Source organism: Empidonax traillii, unplaced genomic scaffold (assembly GCF_003031625.1).
Source record: "Empidonax traillii isolate 1590-97213 ecotype Southwest subspecies unplaced genomic scaffold, ASM303162v1 scaffold29:size1973556, whole genome shotgun sequence".
In the NCBI taxonomy this organism is placed as follows: Eukaryota; Metazoa; Chordata; class Aves; order Passeriformes; family Tyrannidae; genus Empidonax; species Empidonax traillii.
Window position 1 is genome coordinate 525,995 of NW_020955222.1, and position 20,429 is coordinate 546,423.

Genomic DNA, 20,429 nt, shown 5'->3' on the forward strand with positions numbered 1-20,429 from the left:
GAATTTCAGTGACTCTATTACTAGTATTTAATTCTAAATTAGAAATTAATTCAGCCTTAGAAATGCCTTAATGCCTTAGAAAATTACAACAAGGTGGGGTTTTTTTCCTTCAAATTTCCTACTCCCTGAACGAGGATTTTAGATTTTTGTCCAAGGGATGTGAACTCCCATTAAAATATGTGATATTTCCTTTTTTTTATTGTTGTCATGTCAAAAGTGAGATTTTGCTTTAAAAAAAAAATCTATTGAGGAATTGGTTTTGAATGTGGTTTCTGAAAAAAACAAAGCTCATATGATGGTGCTTTCTGCATGTGTGAGCCTGCCCATGTGCCCTGCTGGCAATAACTTTTGACTCTTGTACAACTTCAACATCTCTGAGCATTGTTCTGAAAAACAAGTTTGCCTTGTGCTAGATAATGAAGAATCAGCGCAGGACACAAATCTGTGTCTTGCAGAAAACCAAGCTGTACTCTTTTAGCTGCTTCTGAAACCACTTGTTTCATATGTAACATATGGGTTTAATTTGTTTCTTTTCCAGGTTGGGAGAGGTGGTTCTTTTTCAACTCATTCTTGCATGACTTTATCTTGGTCCAGGCTGCATTGTTTTGATGGGGAGCTGTGAGAGGACAGATTTAGTTCTCATATAGGTGTGCAAGCCAGGAGATCTGACCCTGTCTTACATAGGCTCTGTATGCCTGCTATTACCAATTTCCCTGTATGATGTGGCTTGAAAGAGTGGACAATTGTCTGACATGAGTGACCATATCACCTGTTCGTTGGTTCTTTTTATTTCAAAAAGGTATTTGAGATTTTCTGTAATTCATTTCAGAATGTGTTAGAGGATATTGTGAGCATAACTCTCTGTTGTCCAACATGACTGGCAGGCTATTGGCATTTTAATCCTTGCTAGCCCAGTTATCCAGCCATAGAATCATAGAATATCCTGAGTTGGAAGGGACCCACAAAGATCATCAGGTCCAACTCCTCATCCCAAGAATCACACCATGTGCCTGAGAGTGTCATCCAAATGCTCTTTGAATTCTGTCAGGCTTGTTGCCATGACCACTTCCCTGGGGGCCTGTTGCAATGCCCAGCAATGCTCTGGGTGAAGAATTTTTTCCTAATATCCAACCTCTGACACAACTTCAGGGCATCCCCTTGAGTCCTGTCTCTGGTCACCACAGAGAAGAGATCAGTGCCTGTCCTTCCTCTTCCCCTCACAGGGAATTTGTAGACTCCCCTCAGTTTCCTCCAGGTTAAACAGACCAAGTGACCTCAGCCACTGCTCATAAGGCTTCCCCTGGAGACCTTCAGTGCCTTTGTAGCTCTCCTTTGGATGCTATCTAATAGCTTAATGTCTTTTTTATATTGTGGTGTCCCAAAACTGCACACAATATTCAAGGTTAGGCCACCACAGTGCAGAGCAGAGCAGGCCATACCTACCTTCAAGCTTTAACTGAAAGCTGAACAGAGGAGAGATGATGCATTTCTCCTTAGAGCTATGCTTATCATCTGCTTTCAGTTCAATATATCCCTGCATTGGTCCTGGGGAAGCTATGGGAGCTCTGCTGCTCCATGGTTATTCTACCTAATTGTTACTTACCAGCTTTTATCTCATTTTTGTGACAGCTTTACCCCAGATGTCCTGGTCTTCTACCTTGACAAAGGTAATAATTCCCATGTACCACTACCTTCCCCAGGGGCAAGTGCAGAACCCCCTGGGTATATGCACCAGTTGCAATGCATCCCCTGTCCTGTGCTCCCCCTCTTGACCTGTAGTTTCTCACCCCTCTTTGCCTCAGGCTATGGACTTTCCTTAAAAAGGAAGTACTCCTATCATTATGTGGATGCTGTTTTAATCCGCTACTTAAAGAAATTATCATTATGAGTTAGGTTTTCAGCCTTTCCAAAAATAAATTGTCTGTCTTTGAAAACCAGAAAACATTTCTTTAATTAAAAATATACTGCTTTATAGTTAGCTAAACTGTCAATGAAAAATAGGAGTAGGACTTTCAGACTGCACTTAATACTGTCCTGAAACTTCTATTTCATAAAATATCAAATAGTAGATATTCAGTAATTTATTTTTATTTCCTTACTTGAAATGGCATAGAATGCTTGGTTAGTAGTAGTATCCGTGATGAAAGTTTAGGGAACATTTCTTTCTTATTACACAAATCTGCAGCACAGCAAAGGGTTGGTTGACCAGGTCCTGGTGTACCCAGGCACACCATCCTTGTTTCTGCTCATTTCATTGCTAGCCACTTGACACTTTCTACAACTTTTCAAGTTGTGAGTCACTTTTGTAAAGAGATGGGTAAAGGCTTACTAATAAAATTTTATTGTTTGACTCTAACTTTGAGGATGTCTTTCCAAGATACTGTTGTTCTGCACAGAGCAGGCTTTTTCTTTTAAACATGCTGCTTGCAGGACAGGCTCTGAATTCAGATTGTACTTAGTGCCTAATGTGAGGCCTGTTCTATTTGGTTTACTTTTGTTAATTTTTCACCACAGCTAAAAGACCAAAGTTTTGTCTAGTAGGACAAATGCTTTGGGCTTCTGGAGGAAAAAGTATTTCTTGTTTTGTTTATGCAGATAGGTTTTATGGATTATTTCCTCCTTTATCTACCATCTGTTGTTGATTCTTATTCTCTCTGGAGGTTCTTCCCCCCAAGTCTCCCAAATATTTCCTTTTTTAGCAAATACATCATGCAGCTCTTTTTTCTGTGACCCTGAAGCATTCACACTGTTGTTGTGTATTTGCTACTTTGATTAAAAAAAAAAAAAAATCCTTGAATAACAGTGACTAGAGTTTTTAAAAATAACTATATTGCTTTAGACATGTGACCAATACCCTCTGAGTGCTCAGTATCTTCTCCTGGAACTGAAAGTGTTTTTTATTTTTCAAGAATGAAAATAAGATGTCTATGGAAGAAAGTGGGAAGAGTTATATGTTCATTAACAGAAGGCAGGTTACTGATGCCTGACAATTTCTGAGTTACACAGAACTGAATGTAAAGTAAGGCGTTAATACGTCTAGCTTTGGTCATTTAACTTAGAACATAAGCTAAGAATTTTGAAAAAGTGGTCTGCATGGTGTGAAATAATTGAGAATTTTATTTTCCTCCTTTTTGCATTCTATAATTTAAATAGGTCAATTTTTTATGTAACATAATATTAGGCATAGACTGACATAAGTATTTCACACTCTTGCAGACAAAAAATGTGATTTTGAGAAATCTGAGATTATAAAAAAGACTGACCAATTCAATGTTAATTTTCATCGTACTAAACAATTAAAAAATGTTTTGATGAACATCTTCACATATTGATAGCTTTGATAGCTCTGATATAAATTTAACTCTGGCATTAACAGGAGTGGAATCTATATTAAACCTTCCACCCTGTTATATCAAATGTGTTTTTAATTCTTACATATGGGCTCTCTTTTTTTCATTATAACTGTATCCTTTACAGAAATGCTGGTAAAATAGTCATAACTAAGTCCTGATTTGGATAAGGATTAGATAGTGATATTGGGTGAAATGCCTTAGAGGCTGCACGTGATACTGTATTTCAACAGCACAGAGGTTGATCACAGCTTCAGTTACTCTTAGCATGTTTGAGTGGTCACATTGCTTGACAAAGAGACACAATTATCAGAGGAATAAATCTTCAACTGGGATGGCGAAGTACTTTTTTATCACATTGCAATGAAGTAACATAAAGGAGAATTGTTTTGCGAAATGGCAGTGCTATACTCTAGTACCTAATAGACATATACCTAATAAGGCATTATGTCTTACACAACAAAGATCATTTTAGTGTTAGCTGTGTTTATTACAAGAGAGTGGTTTTCTCTGTGAAGCTTTGCAATTGATTTAAATTAAATTATAACTGTGGTGACAAAGTTCTTTGTTTGAATGCTTTTACATAAAATGGGTATGTGCCCTTGCATGCTGAAAATATTCTGCTCCAGATACTGAGATTCAAGTAGTCAAATTGGCATGAAAATTTTGAATATTGGGCAAAAGTCAAGTAAGAGTTAGCTCACCTCAGATCACAAATCTGAACTTGGATATCTGGTGTTTGTTCCGGGGTTAATGGGCACCTGCAAATCCATTTTTGTAGAGTATGCTGGTGGGTCAGTGCCTGATAGGTTAGTTGTTCTTGCAGGTGGGCACAAGATCTGCCATGCCAAAGCAGGGGGTTTTGCAGCCATAGTCATCAAGTATGGCTGAAGTTTACCAAAGGCATGTAAGCAGACCTGTAAAAGATCAACCCTGCATCAATGTGTCAAAGAATACATAGAATCTGAATAGGTGTATAATATTGCAGGAATTCCTCTTGTTTTTAAGCTACACTGTGACTTTTTGAGTATTCAGGTGTTTAAAAATAACAGTCCATAGAGCCTTACTACTCTAACAGATGAGAATAGACAACTTTTTATGACTAACACTTCATTTGTTAGCACATTATCTTTTCAACTTGCTAGGTCAGCGTCTGCAATCACTACAGACTGTTGGAGGGAACTTTCTATATTTTACAAGAAGGAACATATGTAGACACAAAGGACCAATCTAGGCCAACTGCTTGTTGGTTTACATCCCCTGAGACCTTTCTATGAACTCCATGGGCAGGAACTTCTGCTGAAGTAGCGCATGAGTAAAATCTCAAGTTACTGCTTTTTGGATTCGCTGTTGAGTGAATGACAGCAAAAGGCAAACAATGCCAGCAAGAGAAAAGTAAAAAAAAAATTCCACAGACTACCATTTTCTTTTGTCCATGTGTCTTCAATCAGGTTTAGACAAGCTTAAACATCATTTATTCCCCACAAATTCACTTTTAGTGAGGCAGTCAGTGGCAAGCAGAATTACTGAGTTGGAGGACTCTTTATATGTCTTTGATGCAAGATACCTTCTACTTACCAAAAAAGTTTAATTTAATCAAATCAATTCCTCTCACATAATGGGAAAAAATCAACCACTGATTAAAAAAAGCAGAACTCTATTGCTCTCCCCTCCTCAGAAAATCATTAAACAGTTCAGGCAGGTGAAGTCAGTGGCGACTGGCCAAAAATCAAGACCAGGCAGATGCTGTCGATGGCTTTTTTGTTAACTGTTCCTGTGAAAATGAGAGCAATATGCTTAAAGGAACAAACAAACAAGCCAAAACAAAACAAAATTGTAAATTTGTATTATTTCTTTGAGATAGCTGCTGCAGAAGATGTTCTGGAGAAAAGTGTAGAAATCAGAGACATTAGAGAAAGTCAAAAGCATCTGACCATGTTTAAGAGATAATGGAAATATTCAGATGAGAGATATGGCACAATGAGACCTGGAAGAGAGAGAAGTGTCTTCTGAACAGTTCTTTTTATATGAGAAAGAAAAAAGACCCTGAGTGTGTTTATACTTCCTTTAGCAAACCAGCTTTTCACTGTGCTAGGAGACTAGGACTCACACCTAAAAACAAGATAGGACTTGCACAAATAGCTGCTCTTTATCAAAGTGATGCTGATCATCGAGGTATCCTAATGGGACTGTTAGAACAGTAAAATCTTACAAATTTTCCCCGAAACTTCCCATTAACTCTATTCGCTTGCTCTCTTGATAGAAACAAGAAGAATCTGGCATTTTATCATTTGTCAAAAATAAATCCAATGAAGTGTGAAGGCTTTCAGAAGCAACACCTTTGAGCAACAGTCTAGTGGAAGGTGTCTGTGGTCTGTGACAGGGGAATTAGAATGAGATAGTCATTAAGGTCCCTTCCAACCCAAAACTTTCTGTTATTCTATTATTTGTTTTTTAATGATTTATTAAACTCCTAGAAGTCCCTCTGGGAGGTACAAAATAATCTATATCATAAGTATGAAGATTTACAGTTAGTGTGATCACCAGTATTAGGTGGAGGTGTGGACTGTTGGGAACTTGTCTCTTTCATTAGGTTTATGTATCAATTCTCATCCTATCGTTTTTTTCAGCCACAATGTAACATAAAGGTCAAATAATGCAATTGAAATTTCCTAAGGGATTTCTGATTGCTGCTGATGACAACCTAGAGGTTTGGGCCTGAAACAGGCAAGCTTTTGTGCCTGAAGCTGACTTAATTAGGAAACCTTAATTCTTCCCCAGATCAGGATGCAGCTTTGGTTTCATTAATACTATATCCACATCTGACATCCTAGTCTTATTGTTTTGCTTATTATGCTCATGTCATCAGCATTTTATTAAACAATTTGACTGCAAAGAACTTCTTTTTAGTGCACAATGAAATATATATAATAATCAAAAATATTACATTGCGTAATTTTATTGCATATTATGATATTTGAGGGTGAAATATTTTGCAAATCTAACTCCTTCCATTAAGAATAACAGGGCTGGTGATATTCCATTAGTTTTGCAGTTTAACCATACAAACCACAGCTGTATTAAATGAACAGAGCACTTCCACTTCCCAGCACTTTATATGCAAGTTAGGCAGGTTTTTTTGGTAAGGTATTACGATATGTAAAGAGGTGTCTGCTTCAGTATTTAGTCTTCATGCTTAATTTTTTTACTTTTATAGGATTAAACCAGACCCTTTATATTGCTTTAATGTATTTTTGCATGCATTATAAACACACCCACACATGCATCAGTTCAACATTCCATCAAGGCAGCTGATTTTAAAAAAATGTTGTTAAACAAGTTGAAACTGGTTGGCACATATCTGAAGAAAGAAATCAAATAAAACTGGCAACTTAAGAGAAAGGGAAGTTGATATTGGCACATCATCACAGAGGTCTCTAGGTAAAACATATGCAAAAGCCCTGAAAATGTAGTTCTACTTTGAAAAGTGACTATGTAAAATGTCACCTTATTCAACAGATCTATTCCTTGTGTGTACTCAGTGTTGCATCTGTTTGCCTTGTAATAAAAAATACGTTTTTATTTTTATTGTTTTCTTGTTAACTCTATAGTATCAATACAAACCTACCTTACATTTGTGCTACCAAAGGTTTCCACAGTTTCCAAAGGACTCTTCTCAAAGTGCAAGTTCTCTGTCGGATGGACAGCAAAAAGATCACACTTAAGCTGTCAAGTTCCAGCCTAAGTTTGAATTAGCAGTACCTTAAACTTTATGTCTCCGGTTTTACCTTTTTGATAGTAACACTCAGATTGAAGTTTTTGTTTCAATGGGCTAATATTTCATGAGAGAACATAGAAAATGAATTATTGGAATTAAGCTCATGATTGATTGCAAATGGAGTAAATCTGGTCTAAGAAGCATGGTATAGAAAGAAGGAGCCATTCAGCTGTTTCTGGAATTACTTTCTACATACTGTCAGGTACAACTGATAGAAGTGCTGCTCATACTATAGCCCTTTTTTTAAAAAAAAAGCTAATTTTATAGTATTGAAAATAAATTTTCAGTCTTGTGCTTTTACCTTAAGTGTAAAGTTGCTCAGAAGAGTTTGTTATTGCTAATTATAATTTTGCAGGATTAATTTTGTCAAGGCAAGAGCGTTTTTTCTCTTCTTTTATCATGATAGACACTTCATTAGGCATGCTGATCACCTACTTCTTACACCCCTGAACATAGTGCAGGTATTCATTTGTTTATCTACTTGTCTGTGTGCTTACTTAGGTTTCTTGCTCTTACTAGATGTAAAGTAGCTCTGAAATATGCAAATCAATGACAGGTATCTAACTATGTGTTAGTCAGTTCTTAAAATCTAATTATCAGTGTTATTTGTAAATATGATTACCTGTCCTCTAGTCCACCGGTGTTTCTTTTGCAACTTCCATTTCTTTTATCTGCCCTTCTTTTAAACACTATGAAAGAAGAGCAAAGGATGTCCAGAACTGAGAGAGACATGAAGAATTTCAAGCTGAACAACTGACCAAAGTGTTATTACAGCGCTTTGATAAATTCAGAGCTTAAAACTTGAGTTAAAGATTTTGCCCGAGTATCAACATTTCGATTTTCAATCCTCATCAGGAAATGGGATGTTGCAACAATTTTGAGTTGCTTGATGAGAACAAAAAATGTTTGAGTGTTTTTTCACAAAGAAAATTTCTGAACAGTTGTAGAGTATGTGGTCATTGACACGTTGGCTGACGAAGTGAAAACACACTTAGTTGATGTCACAGCCCCTGATGAGATCACAAAAGTGTTCAAAATTGCCTAGAGAGTGTTACAAAGGCTTAAGAATTTATTTTGTGATATTCTAAAAAAACTACAACTTAAACAGGATGACTAGAGTTTTTTTCTTGGTGGTTTAAATCTATATGTTGGGGTGATGGGACAAACACTGTTCTTCACATCTTTCTGGTTTTTATTGTTGGGACCCTGGAAGCATACCTAGTATTTGGCTCCTGGGGTGATTGTATAATCAGATTTGCTAAAAGCCATATGCTTCCACCAAGCCTGAGAAATACTGAAGTGAAGCAACTGTGTGCTCAGAAGAGGACATCAGCCTGAGCACCTTCTCTTTTCTTCCTTTGCTCAGTCAGGAGCTTGCTGGTGAACCCAGGCACCATTTCAGCTAATGTAAGAAGCCATACATACATCTACATGGCTACACTGTTCTCAGATATGCCTTTTATCCTAGTCTGCTTTCCTTGTAGCTCAAAGAAGGTTTTCCAGTTCATGTGTGTGCACTGAAAGAGGCCTCCACGTTCTCACCTCTCCCATTTCTGCGCTTGTGAAACAATAACATTTTGTTGGAGAAACTAAACAGCTCTCTTTTATGGGTCAGGCTAAGTATTTTGGGATAAAGGTACAGGTTACTCATATGCACAGCTCATACTTTAAATGTGTTTTCTAACATGACTTGCTGCTTATATAAAGAATACAGCAGGGGGTTCATGACAGTCATGGAGATTTTTTCCTCCTTTCAAACAAAAAAGTAAATCTGGTCAAAATTTTCTAATCTGGTGGTTGTTTCCATGGTAACATGAAATATGGCTTTGTGTGTGTTTGTACTGTAAGCTGACTTGAGATGCGAACATTAACTACAGTACTTTGCTTCCATCTCCTCTGCGTATTCTCTTCCAGCCTTCCTATGCCTAACACTTTTGGATAGTATCGGATTGTACTTGTAAGAAACTGGAGTGCTGCATGTTTTCTTTAGCTCCAGTTCCTTGAATCCTCAGTGAATTGGGTCCTTGAGTTACCAGTCATTGTGCTGATTACATGAAATGTCACCTGGAATGGCTTATGTGTGTTAAGCAGATTGTAAAATGGAGTGATCCGATGATCCCTCTGAACCTCAAATACATGGACTGCAGTCTTAGTCTGCATGTCAACATTTTGGATGTTTTATGTATTCAGTTGAGTAATATTGAAAGTCTGGCAGGTCGTGTTTTGATAGCTGGACTTTCACTGTTCTCAGAGAGAAAATATCACACACAGGTTTGGGGGATTTTTTTTTTTTTTTTCATTTTAATGTGGGATCTGTCATGGCTGTGCCAAAAATCTGTTGATGCAATTTCTCTTGCCAGTGCTTTGAATCAGAGATGGGGGAAAACTCAAAATAAAAACATATGTCATAGAATTTAGGAATTAGATCTAAATGCCAGTTTCTCATGTTGGCGATAAGCATTATTTGTCTGTAGAAAAAAATCTACACCCACCACCTTGAGTTACTGTGATGTGTATTTTTCAATTAAGTACGGTATTAGCAGATAAAGGGTTATTCTCTCCTTTTTGTGTCCATTTTAGAGCTGTAGAAAGTGCTTTTGCAAAACAGTCCCCTCTAAAGACTGAGGAGTGATGATTATGTTCTTCTATTAATGACAAATGCATCATACTGATTTTCTAGCTACTTTTTATCTCTTCAGCAAAAACAACCAAAACTGATAGCAATAAATTATCTTGACCTGCTCTAAAGTATTTCTACTAATAATTACTGATAATTACTGCAGATTGTTTTCTTTTAATCTGATATTTGGAAACTGGTTTATACTGTTGCTTTGAATAGAAATTGGCTTCAGCAGAAAGAAAGAAGGGTACTGTGTTGGATCCAAGTATGTGGTAGCATAACTAAAGCCTACAAAGGTCTAAAGTAATTGCCAGGTATTTAAGTTGGAAAATACCCACTGAATATTAAAAAAAAAAAACAAAAAAACAAAAAAACAAAACAAAAAAAAAGTTAGTACTCTGAGAATATGCACAATTCTGAAGATTTCTATTAGCACTAGGCTTGCTGGTATAATTTTTTACTCTTTCTGATTTAGTTCTGTCTGTTCTATTCAGCATCATAATCAGGAATAGTGAGTTACCATCTAGGACTGACTCCAAAAATGTCTGAAGAAAGTCTCTCCATTTAGATTTGATCTGTATTTCCATATGGTAGAGAGCCCAGATGATGTTCTTACTAGTAAACTTGGCAAGTTTTTCCCCAGGAATGGGGATGCCTTAAAAATATGTGTTAACATTATTAAAACTAAATAAAGCTTTGAATCTTAGAAAGCAGCCACTGGAAGTCAGCCTCTAATTTGAAGGAAATTCAAAGTGCAGTAGTAATATTCAGACCTATAAGGACTTTTATGCCAGCAATGCTTTATGTCCTGAAACTGCTTTTGTTTTGATATTATAGGCAGACAATCTCTTTCAGTATGTGAGCACTGCTGTGGATGGTAGCTTTAGTTTCTGCATCTTCTTTCACTCTTTTTTCAGTTGATTACCTGAAACCTTGTGTTTGTATCTCACTGCCAGCTGTGTCATTAAAATACAGCTCTCCTTTCTCCATTCTTACTTAAGTGCCTAAGTAGGGCTGCAGACTACAGATCTTACACTATGTACTTCTTACCCTCTTAAGTAAACTCCAGATAAATCTGTTCCACCACTTTTTTATTTCCATATAATCAAGCAAGAAATTTTCCATCTGTTATATATATATTAAGTGACTTAATGTTTAGAGATGAATTAGGGCTACTATTATAGTTGCAAATTGAGACTTCTGTTTCGTCCTTTGAAAGAAACAATACTAGAGAAGGACTGTGCTATTACAGATAAAATTATTGAGCATACCAAGAAATGCTATCAAATATAGGGTTTTTTTTAAAGATTCAGTGATGTATCTTCTTTCTGACAATGTTTTAATTTAAATGATTATTCATTTTATTCTGAGATAAATACTGTGGCTGTTATCTCTGTTATCCCTGTTATCTCTGTGTTGATTGGAGAGGTTTTGGGGTTTTTTCTAAATTTTTTTCCCAACTTATTTGTTAACTGATTATACCTAAAGACTCACAAACTGGAGGTGGTTGGTAAACTTCTGGAAATTTCCCTGCAGATGCTTGGATGCTACTAACGATCGAGTATAAATTATGTGGGTTTTCTTATGCATTTTCATTGATTCTGTTCAGAATTGTTCCTAGATTTGCACCTTTGACTTCATTATTTGGGCCAGGATGTTCTCAATCCCTTTCTTTTTAAAATAGTGTCTCCACCCTGTTCACCTCAGTGGAGTAATTTATATGGTGGCACAGTATTCAATTAGGGTTGCGCTCCTTTTCCTGAGCAGACTTGAGATATGTCTTGTTAGTTTTATTTACTGTTAATGTCTGGATTGTGTTGCTGAAAAAATTAGTCAGGAGAACATGTAAGATGTAAAAGGAAATAACTCTGTACAGAGGCCCAAGAAAGAAAAAAGAGATGACTAAAACTAAAGGGAGGGAGGATTGCACAACTGACATGTGGTAAGCTTGTACTTTTAAGTAAGTAGAAATAATAGTGTCATGAAAGTGAGTAATCCCTTTACAGGCTGTCCAAAAGATGTTGACAGTATATGGAGATAATGAAAGAGTGGGAAGGATCAAATAGAAAGAATAATCTGGAAGAAAATTTGATGGGCTTTCTGGGACATGTAAAGATAGGCTTTAAATCTGGTAAATATAATTGAGAAGTATTAAAATGTAGATAGAACAGAAGTCCTAACCTGCAGAGAGTTGTGGGAGAAGAGAATATAAAGAGATTTAGCAGATCATCAAAAGGAATAAAAAAAACCCTGAAGGAACAGTTATTGAAAACTTCATTGAGGTTTTACTGCTTAATAACCAAAGGAGAGTCATACAAAAGGGTGACTCTCTTCATGAATGTAGAAATCCAAGAAAATAAACTTACAAAATATTAAACAATATATATAAGCAGACAAAAAAAGTTGGAAACTAGAAGTGAGATGTGCAATCTGCAGATGCTGCAATAAAGTGAGAAGATGAGAAACTCTGGAAGGAGATATTCCATAAGGTATGGAATACCTTATGAGGGACTTCTGAGGGAACTGAGACTTACAGTTGATCTGAGGATTATCTGGGACTTTTCTGTAGTTAAAGTGTGTACGCTGTTACATCTCTCTAAGGATTCTTCAGTTTCTAGTCAGGTTTGGGTCTGGGCTCCATTCTTTTAGAGAGTGGGTCAGTTAATGTGATTACAGTCCTCTGCACACTTGCTGATTTTTGTGAGACTTGGGCTTTAATATATTGAAGGCACATCTCCTCTGCGAAATTACTGGGTGGATAGAGTCAGACAGACGAAGTCTCTTAGTGTATCAAGTCTCTTTTCTGCTGTAAAGAGAGAAGGAGACAACTAATTTGACTTAGATCCTTATCACAAAACCTTTTTTAAGTGTTCAGGGACTGGCATTTCAAAGGAACTATTGGTTCACAATGTAAATTGTGAAATGAAGCCATGAGAATGTTGGCTTAATATACCCCAAGCCACAGGTACACAGCCCAATTATATCTTCTATGTCAAAAAGTAGAACAATGACTGAAACTTTTTAGGAGCTATGGTAAGTTGTGTTTTGGTGGAGAAAATCAAAATCTGTAATGCTGAATATTTTAAAATCACCATGTTCTTAGGCATAAAAGTTAAATAACTATTTAACTAAAGTGCCACAGAGAACTGACTCTGCAAAATAAATGTAACACATAAAATTTCCAGCAGAGATTGTGTATGGGAAAGTTAAAATCAAACATGCAGAAACTTTCTGCTCTTATGCCATGTGGTCATGCTCCCATAATAAAGAAAAAATGTGATGTGGGAGAGGAAAGATAAATACTTCATTGTACTGGAGCAAACAAACACAGTAATATAATTAATGTCGTGGAAGAACATAAAATATACCTTGTAAGCAAATGAAAGAACAGAATGATGGAAGATCCACACCAAGAAAACCCATAATTGTTTGCAAAACAGATGTGTATTTATGGTAAATACACTGGTAGTCGGGTAATGCTTTGGTAGGATAACAGGTAGGCAATTAAAACAAGTAGAACAGGAAGTACCTTGCAAAGACAAACTAGAAAGCAGTGTGAATAACTGCTCACATAAATCTCCAGGAGCAAAAATTGGGGCAGTGTACTTTGAGCTAGTGCAGGGTTGCATTCCTAGTTCAATGGTCTAGACAGCTGGAGGCCATTCTAGACTTCAGCCAATTAAACAAATTAAGTATGAGACATAGGATGCAAAGATTAAAGTTAATTATGAAAAGAAATGGATGAAGCAGATTGTATAGACAGAATTTCTTCATTGCGTCTCATCTGTTGAGCCTCAGTGCGGTTGTTACTTTCAGCAAGCTATTCTGTGGTTATTTTGCTTAAATGGCACATCTAGTTTGATCTGCTGTCTGAAAGATAACAGGCTGCCCTTCTCAAGCGTCTGGAAAGCAGCTACTGCACTGAAGGTGTGAAGCAGATGAATGAATATTAGCAGTGTGAAGAGTAGAATCCAACCTTGCATAGCTACTTTATGTGTTATTCTACAGAAGGACAGGTTTGTTTTCCTTCAGAGGAACTCTCTTTGAGAAAATCTGCGAGGTGTCTTTTCAGCAGTTTTACTAATTACATAGGTGAGGCAGCTATGGCAGAAGCTGAGAGAGGAAATTAACTTCTACCTCTAACCAGCACAAGATACTGAGGTGGAGGGTAATTTAAGAAGTAGTGAGGGATTACAAAATAATATCCTAAAGCAATCCCTCTAAATAGTCTATAACTGTACACATTAACTTTCTTGATCAGACGTGGTAGTGTTTTAAGATTTGATCCTATAATACAGTACTTTGTATATAGAGTTTTGAAAAGGGTATCTTCATTTTTCCCGTCATTATTGGCCACATCAATGACTTTTTTTGTAAGTCTGAACAGTCCATTTTATTTGAAAGTTTAATTTAAAATATAATGTGGGATTGTCATTTAAATGAAGTACAACAGTTTGGGATTAATGTTAGATGAAAAGGAGTTTAAATGGAAATAATCTAACTGGATGTAATTCAAACATTTTAAAAGAAAAAAAAGTTAATTAGAGACAACCAACACGAATTTGTGAGAAGGCCAGCCTGCTTAGAATGTTGAGATGGCAAACAAAGAAAACTGAGTGGATGTTTATTTTGACTTTCAGAAAGAATGTTAGAAATTAATCACATCCAATACTGTTGGCTAAGGTAAGAAATCTTGTTGCCAATGTAATACGGTATGTGAAATAGAAAACTCCCCCATTAAGCAAACCATAGCAGTAGAATATAACAATTATTTTAATAGTCAGAAATTACTAGTGCTTACTGCAGGGAACGATTGTGGGTCATCTAACTTATAAACATACAAAAGTTTCCATTATTGCATCGCTGTGGTTATGAATTCAGGAAATGAAAACGATATGATTTATAAAGTAAAGTTACTTGCCTGTGCTTTACTTCATATGTTTGTTATAGCATTCGAACAGACTTTTAGTACTGTTGTTTAGTGGACAAATCAGATTTCAAGTGTTCCTTTCCTGCAAAACATTCCCCCAGGGAGTTTGAAAAAGTTCTTATCTCCTAGGGGAACTCTTCTGGCATCAAAATCCAGCAGGAATAGAGAGCTACAGGCTTGTTGCTGTCATAATTCTATCAACACAACATTTTTTTCTTTTACAATGGCCTGAGCAGTCTGTCACTGTATTTTGGAGAACTGGTTGCTGCACAAAAGTAAGTTGGTTGGCAGACGCTCAGTCAAAAGAAAAGAAAGAAAATACTGGTTCTAGTTTAAGGGAAACTACCAGAAAATTTGGTGGAAGTATTCATGAGCTACAAATCCTACTGGATTTCTAGCTGTTGGCAATGATCAAGTAGCATCAGTGGCCAAAGAAAAATTTTTCCATCTGTGTTTTTATAGGAGAATGAGAGTGGAGTACTGTCTGGTGCAGACTTCTTTTGTCTGCTTGTGATTAGATGTTTGCAACATGAATTGTATTGAACTGCATTTTAACCCACCTTCATGACCCAAAGCTGGTAAGGAACATGGTAGGCTCCCTATTTTAGTGGCTTTATCTCCAACAACTGCTTTCATTTAATACGACACATGAGTTTTTCTTGTCATTACATGACTCTAGAAACTGGCGTATGGAAAAAAAAATAAACCAGCAAATATCCTGAGACATGATAAAATTGTAAGTTAAAATGCTAGTGCTGTTATTGGAGTGGTATTTAAAATATTGACTTTTGCCTATGGAAGACCTGCAGGCTTGGAACTTGTCTAGGCAGTTCATTCTAGCAGTGAGCAATGGAGGAGCTCAAACGAAAGATCCCCATTTAAATGAAAGCAGTGACTGGCAATGCTCCATCAATACTGCATGTCAGTTTTCTCAATGCCCTATTTTTATCTTACTAAGTTTATTGCATGAATTAGAAGTGCTTGTAGAGATTTTTGGACTTCAGATTTACTTTCCTACAACCATACTGATATTAGTATGACATTACAGTGCTGAATCTGACTTCATTCTGATCTCTAGAAAATTTCTGCAGATTGCCAACTTTTGGTAGACATTTGTATTCATGTTTTTCGTATATTTATTTTGGAAATAAAGTTTAAAATCTTAGCTTTAGTTCAGGGAGCTGTAAAAACAGCTTTTATTTAATGTTTTGTGCTAGAGAAAAGCATGCATTGGTGCTGCCTTGCATAGCCTCAGTCACAGTTTGTCACCAAGTATACTGCAAATTTACTAATAATAAAAAGAATTGCAGATGTAGCAAATAGGAAACAGTTCAGTTGTGTTATGTCAAGAGATCTAGATATCCAAGACAGTGTAGAGACATTGCAGCTTCATTAGACATTCATTGTGTAAGGGCTTGCTGCCATAAAGAAAAAGAGCTGTGAGGTGTGGTTAAGTTACTCTTAAAGGGTACAGGTTTGTTTGTGGTGGTATTTAATTTGCTGACTGCTCATAGTCAAACAGAATTTTGCTTATTGCTTCTACTCTTGGCAATAAATTAAATATTGAAATCAACAACTTGTTACTACTTATGTCTCCCATGAGTATCTAAGTGACAAGCAGACGTGGCTTCTGGGTGAGAGTGGGAGGACAGAAAATAGCTCGCTGTTGCAGTGTGTGGAAGAGAAACTCAAAAGAGATTTGAAGGTCTACTATAGGCTAGCCACGGGGTGTTTTTCCCTTTTTCTTTTATCAGAGAGGCTAGTTAGAAAATGAAGTATACCACTTAAGCATATTATTTAACTTCATGTGCAATTGTGGTAAGATGAAACATTGCACTGACAAAGTGATATGAGGTTTGTAGCATTGGTATTTCTATCTTCTTCCTGATGCTTCAGCTTTGCCTTAAGACAGCAGACTTCCTTGGGCAGTGGTGGCAGCAAGGCTTGCTTTGAATGCTGAGCGCTGTAACTGCCATTCCTAATTCAGCTAAAGAAAGCATTGTCTTCATAGGTCCAATTACTTTTTAATGGGTTTTGTCTGCATTTCTAAGCAATCTTGAGCCTGCTTTTCAGAGTCAAGTGTTAAGAATATCTGATTGGAGATACAGTAAAATCCCTTTCCTTGCTATTATTTGAGAAGAGAAGCTGTGTTCCTTATGAATTCAAATAAACAGTTCATAAATTAATATACTGTCATCTGTAAGTAAACATGTGAAAGATTTTTAATAAAAGGGGATCTTGAAAATGAGGGAGTGAAATACAGAAATAATTTTGCGTGTTCCAATAAGTGCTTGGGGGAAAAAAGAAGGACAGTTGCAATGAAACATGAACTTGCTACAGGTCAGCTCATTCATGATCATAGTCCATGCCCACTTAGCCTTCAGCAAACACAAAGTAATCTAAATGAGCTTAGTTCTTAGAGGATGTAAACTGTCTTGAATTTGTCATGGGCCAGAGTAAATTGTCGGCGTGATGCTTGAAAACAGAGTAACTCTTTTTTCCACAGTGACTTGCTCCTATGTTGAAGCTTCTTCAATTTTTAAAATTAGACCAGACATCTTGCTTAACTTTTGGTTCAAACAATAATAGCCGAAGTTTGTACAGAAACTCTGTGGATTGTCTCTAAGACCAGAAATTGTCATAACTGATGTAACTGTCAGTCTGTCAAATCAGTGATTGACATAACTGTTCTTTCTAGCTCAGTTACTTCTCCTGCAGAAAGGATTTTAAAGCCAAGTCTAGTTAACATTCTGCAGTGAAGCTTTGAAGATTATTTTTCTGTTGACTAGTCAAGACTTGGATTTAAGCACGTATGTTTACGTTATAAAACCTCTTTCTCTGAGTATTAATTAGTTAATGTGACCATTCTCAAACATGGAGCTAGATACTAGAAAAAGCAACAAATTAACTTGTAAGACATTGATTTCGTCCCAGTATTTTTAACCCTGAAGCAATACAAAATTTTAAATTGAAATTGAAGCAGTAAATCTTTCCTTACAAAGATGCACACTGTACTGTCTGCATCATTACTGAAACCATTTTGCTTTGAAGCACAGAAGGAACACTTAATTTTTATTTACTGTTATGAAGGAAACCCTTTCATTACAGGAGGAAAAAAAACCTGACAAATATGAAAATATGACTCTGATTTGGGCAAAGTTCCAGAGACAGGAAAGAGTGATGCTTTTATCTTCAGAGAGCCTTTGACTGCTGCATTTATTCCATTAATAACTCCAGTATGGTTAATGTCATACTTTGTACATTTGTCTCTGTGTCTGGCCTTTGTATAAACTGCAAGGGAAGGTATTTTGATGTTTAACTCTGCTGGGAAAATTGGTGAGTAAAATGCTGTGTCTTATTTCCCTGGATTGCATGGAACACCATGCTAAAGTTCAGTTTTGACAAATGTGTTCTTTCATACTTCTTTTCTTCCCAATTAGAATTTTAAACCCACTGCATTAAAAATCTAATTGAACAGAAGTCATTGCAAGTTATGTATACTTATGAATAGTTTCATCTGTAGTTTAAGATGAAGGCTTCAGTGAAATTATTTGAGCAGACAAACTTAACGCTGCTGGCCAGTCTGAAGGAAAGGTCAGATCCTACCCATATATAAAAGGAACTGAGTAATGAAAGCACTTAACTGTGAGCTTCAGTAAAGCCTATGTGCTTTATGATCAAGCTCACCATTGACACACATGGACTCATTTGGCATTTATTATTAGAGGTACCTTTGCCTGTTGAATGCAGGGGTGTAATATGCAAATGCACTGTAGGACTTATTCAGCTATTTCTTGTCCTAATATCAGCCAAATGGATGAGTGGAGAATGTCTGTGGATATACATATATGGGTTTAATGCTGAACAAAATTGTAATGACTAGTAAATTAATTTTAAAAAAACAAGTGAAGAAAAAAACCTGTCAGCTAAAATTATTTTACATTATCTACTGCACTTGAAGTGAAAGGATTCCATCTACGCACACTAATTTATGTGTGCTGGAGGAGAATAAATCATAGGACCTGGAACTTTCATGTCATTGGCCATGCCAGGATTTTGGAATGCTCTACAGATGTTAATGTGAAAATATAGACTACCTAACCCTGCCTTCCAAAAACAAAGATAAATGAGATCTCTGTGTAACTCAATAAACTTCAGTCTGATCTCACTGCATTGATTCTTAGCCATATGCTTCATGGTGATACAAAGGCTTTAGAAAGCAGATTGCTGAAACATACAACTCCTCCTTCCAGTATATAAAAAGTTGTTCTGGTTAACTGAAGACTGTATATTTAGATTTTTGTTATAGTATACCTTTTAAACAAAAGGTGTGTTCTTCACAAGTTCTATTAACAAGTTTCTTTGAAATGCTCTGAGTTTTCAAATAATTTGATGAATGTAACTTACTTCTCCTTCTAAAAGGTCTGTCAAAGTAAATGTTATCTACATGGTACAGACAGGGAAATACAATTTCTAGTTGCCTTTGCTGGGAATAGGATAATCACACAAAATTTTTTCTCATCCAAAACACTTTACAGTGGTACAGCAAGAGTTAGATCTACAGAACTAATAACAAGTCTTTTAAAATATGGAGTACTCACTAATTACATACCCTGAAGGGTACTCCTGAAAAATTGAGGTGGTCATTTCTAATGAGTCCTAACTTAACTTTTTATTTCAAAAGTATATTTTACAATACAATAGTATTTTATGCAGATATCTCTTTATGATGTGATTTAGAAAAATGCTTGTAATTCTCAAAATTTGTGATTTGAAACTGTGCTGAAAAAGCCACATGGAAATTGCGGTAACAGGTTAGAAGACATGGAGATATGTGAGGGAAAATATATGGACGGTTAACAACATTTTAAGACTTTATGATAAGAACAGGAGTTTTGCTCAACTACTTGTGTTAATGGGACTTTTTGTTTCATTGTTGGTGCATAAGATTAGTATACAAAACTTCAGTAGTATCAGAGATCCATTGATATATCAATACTTGCTCTTATGCCACCCTCATTGTCCCTGAACATCTCTACCAGTCACAGATTTTTTCTCCTTATGATTTTATGCCCACATACCAAACAAAGCTAGAAAAACTAGAACCCAGGGGACATATGGTCAAGGAATGTGGTAAGAAATCCTGTGCCTTGGTCTTGCAATGATACCTCCTGCAAAGTGAGCCTCTTGGCCTGCGCTGACTCCTTACTGAGATCCTAAGTAAAATCACATGGTTTTTTTTCTTTATTTTTATTCTTAATGTTTATAATCTTTTTGATTCCCAAGCTTGTTGTTGGTGAAAACAAGCTAAAATTTAGTCTGGATTCTTACATAATGCTTTACATAAATTCAGTTTACTTGTTTTCCATCATGTGAAAATAATCTTTCCATAACTGAAATGAGGCTGACTGCTAAGAAACCCAATAGCAAATAAAGTAAATTTTAAAAGGCCTTGTTTTCCCCTTTTTTATATACCCAAAGTGAGAGGAAAATCAACCAGGAAGTTTGGGAGATCTACACCTTGCTGACTGCCAAGGTTGTATTGTCTGCATGAGTTCCTCCACTTCAGTTTGTAGCTCAGCTGTGGATATCTTTTGCAAGTTTTGAGTGATGTTTAAACTATTTATGGCCTTTTGTACTATGCTGAATATCCTGCACTCTGAAAGTCAGGTCCAACAGGCAGCTATCCCAAGTACAAAGTTAAAGCACATACTATTATTGTTTTTAACCAAAGTAATCTTAATAATATAA

The 20,429-nt window shown here is 36.2% G+C and overlaps 1 protein-coding gene and 1 long non-coding RNA gene across 3 annotated transcripts in view; one reads left to right on the forward strand and one right to left on the reverse strand.

The window, feature by feature from the left end:
* The window catches only part of ARL15 (ADP ribosylation factor like GTPase 15), a 220,290-nt gene that overhangs the window by 168,167 nt on the left and 31,694 nt on the right, over positions 1-20,429 (forward strand). The gene's annotated exons all lie outside the window — the stretch shown is intronic.
* LOC114072489 lies at positions 11,560-19,267 on the reverse strand. 2 transcript variants are annotated; one of them, XR_003574188.1, is made up of 3 exons: positions 18,993-19,267; positions 18,366-18,510; positions 11,560-12,554 (listed from the first exon to the last, which is right to left on the reverse strand). It is a non-coding gene; the product is annotated as an uncharacterized LOC114072489 (long non-coding RNA). The 2 variants fall into 2 exon arrangements; XR_003574190.1 differs by lacking the exon at positions 11,560-12,554 and adding an exon at positions 15,164-15,360.